The sequence below is a fragment of the Meriones unguiculatus genome, assembly GCF_030254825.1.
Source record: "Meriones unguiculatus strain TT.TT164.6M chromosome 13 unlocalized genomic scaffold, Bangor_MerUng_6.1 Chr13_unordered_Contig_107, whole genome shotgun sequence".
Classification (NCBI taxonomy): Eukaryota; Metazoa; Chordata; class Mammalia; order Rodentia; family Muridae; genus Meriones; species Meriones unguiculatus.
The window spans coordinates 546609-552500 of record NW_026843581.1 but is presented as its reverse complement, the minus strand read 5'-3'; the positions used below and the strand labels follow the sequence as shown (position 1 = coordinate 552500).

Below are 5892 nucleotides of genomic sequence, written 5' to 3'. Positions count from 1 at the left end.
AGGAGGGGGAGGGCGGCAGTGGAGAGCGCGTGGCCCGGCCTGGGGGCCCGGAAGGAGGGCCGGGGTGTCCCTCTGCTGGCCGCATCCAGCAGGCGCCCACTGTGTGTGTGCGCGCTGTGGGGTTCCCGCGTGCATGCAGCAGGCGCCCACTGTGTGCGGGGAGGGGGGCGGGGCCGCGTGCATGCAGCAGGCGCCCACTGTGCGGGGAGGGGGCGGGGCCGCGTGCATGCAGCAGGCGCCCACTGTGTGCGGGGAGGAGGGGTGGGGCCGCATGCATGCAGCAGGCGCCCACTGTGTGCGGGGAGAGGGGGCGGGGGTTCCCGCATGCATGCAGCAGGCGCCCACTGTGTGCGGGGAGAGGGGGCGGGGCCGCGTGCATGCAGCAGGCGCCCACTGTGCGGGGAGGAGGGGGCGGGGCCGCATGCATGCAGCAGGCGCCCACTGTGTGCGGGGAGAGGGGGCGGGGGTTCCCGCGTGCATGCAGCAGGCGCCCACTGTGTGCGGGGAGAGGGGGCGGGGTTCCCGCGTGCATGCAGCAGGCGCCCACTGTGTGCGGGGAGGGGGCGGGGGTTCCCGCGTGCACACAGCAGGCGCCCACTGTGCGCCCCTCCCCTCCCCCCCGCAGGAGGAGGACGAGCAGGACGAGGGCGGGGACGGGGCTTCCGGGGACCCCAAGAAGGACCGGAAGAGCCCGGACTCGGAGGACAGCGAGGGACGAGGACGACGACTACCAGGTCGGCGGGGGGTGGGGTCAGGACTGAGGGGCGGGGTCTGGGGAGAGGGGACGGGGTAAGGACTGAGGGGCGGGGCCTGGGGAGAGGGGGCGGGGTCAGGAGTGAGGGGCGGGGCCTGGGGGAGAGGGGGCGGGGTCAGGAGTGAGGGGTGGGGTCAGGATTGAGGGGCGGGGCCTGGGGAGAGGGGGTGGGGTCAGGAGTGAGGGGTGGGGTCTGGGGAGAAAGGGGTGGGGTCAGGATTGAGGGGCGGGGCCTGGGGAGAGGCGGGGGGCGGGGCCTGGGGAGAGGGGCGGGGTCTGGGGAGAGGGGACGGGGTAAGGACTGGAGGGGCGGGGCCTGGGGAGAGGGGGCGGGGTCAGGAGTGAGGGGTGGGGTCAGGATTGAGGGGCGGTGCCTGGGGGAGAGGGGGTGGGGTCAGGAGTGAGGGGTGGGGTCTGGGGAGAAAGGGGTGGGGTCAGGATTGAGGGGCGGGGCCTGGGGGAGAGCGGGGGCGGGGTCAGGACTGAGGGGCGGGGTCTGGGGAGAGGGAGGGAGAGAGAGAGGGAGAGAGAGAGAGAGAGGGAAGGGAGAGAGAGAGGGGGAGAGAGAGGGAGAGAGAGAGAGGGGAGGGAGAGAGAGGGCAAGGATTGGCGGGGATTGGGGAGGATTGGCGGGGGATTGGGGAGGATTGGCGGGGATTGGGGAGGATTGGCCGGGATTGGGGAGGATTGGCGGGGATTGGGGAGGATTGGGGAGGATTGGGGAGGATTGGCGGGGATTGGGGAGGATTGGCGGGGATTGGGGAGGATTGGCGGGGATTGGGGAGGATTGGCGGGGATTGGGGAGGATGGGGGAGGATTGGGGAGGATTGGCGGGGATTGGGGAGGATTGGCGGGGATTGGGGAGGATTGGGGAGGATTGGCGGGGATTGGGGAGGATTGGCGGGGATTGGGGAGGATTGGCGGGGATTGGGGAGGATTGGCGGGGATTGGGGAGGATTGGCCGGGATTGGGGAGGATTGGCCGGGATTGGGGAGGATTGGCGGGGATTGGGGAGGATTGGCCGGGATTGGGGAGGATTGGTGAGGATTGGGGAGGATTGGCGGGGATTGGGGAGGATTGGGGAGGATTGGCGGGGATTGGGGAGGATTGGGGAGGATTGGCGGGGATTGGGGAGGATTGGCCGGGATTGGGGAGGATTGGTGAGGATTGGGGAGGATTGGCGGGGATTGGGGAGGATTGGGGAGGATTGGCGGGGATTGGGGAGGATTGGCGGGGATTGGGGAGGATTGGCCGGGATTGGGGAGGATTGGCCGGGATTGGGGAGGATTGGCGGGGATTGGGGAGGATTGGCCGGGATTGGGGAGGATTGGTGAGGATTGGGGAGGATTGGCGGGGATTGGGGAGGATTGGGGAGGATTGGCGGGGATTGGGGAGGATTGGGGAGGATTGGCGGGGATTGGGAGGATTGGCCGTGGATTGGGGAGGATTGGCCGGGATTGGGGAGGATTGGCCGGGATTGGGGAGGATTGGCCGGGATTGGCGGGGATTGGGGAGGATTGGCCGGGATTGGGGAGGATTGGGGAGGATTGGCCGGGATTGGGGAGGATTGGCGGGGATTGGGGAGGATTGGCCGGGATTGGGGAGGATTGGGGAGGATTGGCCGGGATTGGGGAGGATTGGCGGGGATTGGGGAGGATTGGCGGGGATTGGGGAGGATTGGCGGGGATTGGGGAGGATTGGGGAGGATTGAGGGGGATTGGGGAGGATTGGCGGGGATTGGGGAGGGATTGGCGGGGATTGGGGGAGGATTGGCGGGGATTGGGGAGGATTGGCGGGGATTGGGGAGGATTGGCGGGGATTGGGGAGGATTGGCGGGGATTGGGGAGGATTGGCGGGGATTGGGGGAGGATTGGCGGGGATTGGGGAGGATTGGCGGGGATTGGGGAGGATTGGCGGGGATTGGGGAGGATTGGCGGGGATTGGGGAGGATTGGTGGGGATTGGCGGGGATTGGGGAGGATTGGCGGGGATTGGGGAGGATTGGCGGGGATTGGGGAGGATTGGCCGGGATTGGGGAGGATTGGCGGGGATTGGGGAGGATTGGCGGGGATTGGCGATGACTGGCGGTTGTTGGGGACGGACCGGCCCCCGCCCCTGACCCCGCCCCTCCCGGCCCCGCCCCCAGCAAAAGCGGAAGGGCGTGGAGGGGCTGATCGACATCGAGAACCCCAACCGCGTGGCGCAGACCACCAAGAAGGTGACGCAGCTCGACCTGGACGGCCCCCGGGAGCTGTCGCGGCGGGAGAGGTGAGGATCCGTCTACACCGCGGGACCCTGCACACACCCCACCCCACACCCCCATCCCCGTCCTCCCCCGCCTGGACGGCCCCCGGGAGCTGTCGCGGCGGGAGAGGTGAGCGGGGATCCGTCTACACCGCGGGACCCTGCACACACCCCACCCCACACCCCCATCCCCGTCCCTCCCCGGCCTGGACGGCCCCCGGGAGCTGTCGCAGCGGGAGAGGTGAGCGGGGATCCGTCTACACCGCGGGACCCTGCACACACCCCACCCCACACCCCTAACCACACACAGGGTCTCTGGTCCCCGGATGGGTCCCCCCCGTGTCCCACCGACCGGGAGAGAGAGCTCCCGTGTGACCCCGGGGACCCCCGTGTGCTTTGTGTGACCCCTCTGGCCCCCAGTGTGACCCCAGGGTGACCCTGTGACCCTGTGTGTCCCCATGACCCCAGTGTGCTGTCTCCGTGACTTGGTGTGACCCCAGTGTGACCCTGTGACCCCTGTGTGTCCCCCCGTGGGACCCTCCCCGTGACCCCGCTGTGATCTCCTGACCCCTGTGACCCCCCTGGCCCCCGGTGTGACCCGTGTGACCCTGTGACCTCCTGTGAGTCCCCGTGTGACCCCCTTGACCCCTGTATGTCCCCTGTGTGACCCTGTGTCCCCACCATGACCTCTCTGTGACCGTGACCCTACCCCTGACCCCCGTGTGACCCTGTGTCCCTCCCCCTGACCCCTGTGTGACCCTGTGACCCCACCATGACCCCCATGTGTCCCTGTGACCCTCCCATGACCCCTGTGTGTCCCCGTGTCCCTGTGACCCCCTGACCCGTGTGTCCCTGTGACCCCACCATGACCCCTGTGTCCCCCTAACTCCTGTGTGACCCTGTGTCCCTCCCCCTGACCCCGGTATGACCCCACCATGACTCCTGCGTGTCCCTCCCCCTGACCCCGGTGTGACCCCTGTGTGTCCCCCTGACCCCGGTGTGACCCTGTGTCCCTCCTCCTGACCCTGGTGTGACCCCTATATGTCCCCGTGATCCCGGTATGACCCCCGGGGGACCCCGCCGTGACCCCTGTGTGACCCCCTGACCCCGCTGTGACCGTGGGACCCCTGGGACCCCCCCGTGTGGCCATGACACGTGACCCCCCGTGACCCCCTGACCCCGTGACCCCGCCCGCAGGGAGGAGATCGAGAAGCAGAAGGCCAAGGAGCGCTACATGAAGATGCACCTGGCCGGGAAGACGGAGCAGGCGAAGGCCGACCTCGCCCGCCTCGCCATCGTGCGCAAGCAGCGCGAGGAGGCCGCGCGCCGCAAGGAGGAGGAGCGCCGGGGTGAGGGGGAGCGGGGGAGAGCGCGGGGAGCGGGGGGAGACAGCGCGGGGAGCACGGGGGGAGAGCGGGGAGCATGGGGGGAGAGCGGGGAGGGAGCGGGGAGCACGGGAGGCTGCGAGGGGCGTGGCACGGGGAAATTGCGCCATCACAAGCCGCAAGGAAGAGGAGCGCCGGGGTGAGGGGGGGAGAGTCCTCCCCCTCCCGTCCCCCCCCGGGTCCCTGACCTCTCCTCTCCCTCTCTCCCCCTCTCTCCCTCTCTCTCTCTCTCCCTCCCTTTCTCTCCCTCTCTCTCCCTCTCTCTCCTTCCTCTCTCTCTCCCTCTCCCTCTCTCTCCCTCTCCTCCTCTTTCTCTCCCTCTCTCCTCTCTCTCTCCCTCTCCCTCTCTCTCTCTCTCTCCCTCTCTCTCTCCCTCTTCCTCTCTCTCTCTCTCCTCTCTCTCCTCTCTCTCCTCTTCCTCTCTCCCTCTCTCCCTCTCTCTCTCTCCCTCTCTCCCTCTCTCTCCTCTCTCTCTCTCTCCTTCTTCCTCTCTCCCTCTTTCTCCCTTTCTCTCTCTCCCTCTCTCTCTCTCTCTCTCTCTCTCCCTCTCTCTCTCTCTCTCTCTCTCTCTCTCTCTCTCTCCCCCCGCAGCCAAGGACGACGCCACGCTGTCGGGGAAGCGGATGCAGTCTCTGTCCCTCAACAAGTGACCGCGGAGGGGGGACCCGAACCCGGGGCCGCGGGGGCCCGGGTGGGGAAGGGGGCGACGGCGGCGGCTGCGGAGCCCAAGAGCGAGGAGCGCGGCCTCGAACCCGCCACCCGCCACCCTCCGAACAGCTCCCCGGAGCCTCGAACCCGTCACCCTCCGGACGGCCCCAAGCGGGGCCTCGAACCCGGGACCCGGCGGCGGAGGCCGCGCCCTCCCCCCTCCTGGAGGGCGGGGAGAGACGGGGCCGCGGGGCCTGGGGGGCCCCGACCTCTGACCTGTGCCCCCCCGCCCCGCCCCCGACCATCCGGAGACCCCGTCCCTCCTCCCCGTCCCTCCTCCCCTCCCCCTCCAGCCTGTCCATTCGGCCCATTAAACCGCTTTCTCTGTCTACACGGCGTCGGCTCCGCTGGGGGAGGATGGGGAGGGGGAGGAGGAGGAAGAGGAGGAGGGAAAGGAAGGAGGGGGAGGAGGACAAGGAGGAGGAGGAGAAGGAGGAGGAGAAGGAGAAGGAGGACGAGGAGAAGGAGGAAGAGGAGAGGGAGGAGGAGAAGGAAGAGAAGGAGGAGGAGGAGGGGCAGAAGGAGGAAGAGGAGGAGAAGGAGGAAGAGGAGGGGGAGAAGGAGGAGCAGGACAAGGAGGAGAAGGAGGAGGGAGAGGTTTGTACCCCCAAAACCCCAGGGTCCCTCCCCCACCCTCTGTAAACCCCCTAAAACCCCAGGGTCCCCTCCCCCTGCCCTCTGTCCCCCAAAAACCCCAGGGTCTCTCCCCCCTCTCCATCTTCCCCCCCCAAACTACAGGGATCCTGACTGGGGAATTCCAGGAAGAGCTTTGCCGTGGCCACGCCCCTAGGTCCTGACTGGA

At 68.5% G+C, this 5892-nt stretch overlaps 1 pseudogene; it reads left to right on the top strand.

Annotated features, from left to right (window-relative positions):
- The window catches only part of LOC132650523 (28 kDa heat- and acid-stable phosphoprotein-like), a 13561-nt pseudogene extending 8142 nt beyond the window's left edge, over positions 1-5419 (top strand).
- The last annotated feature ends 473 nt before the right edge of the window (positions 5420-5892 follow it).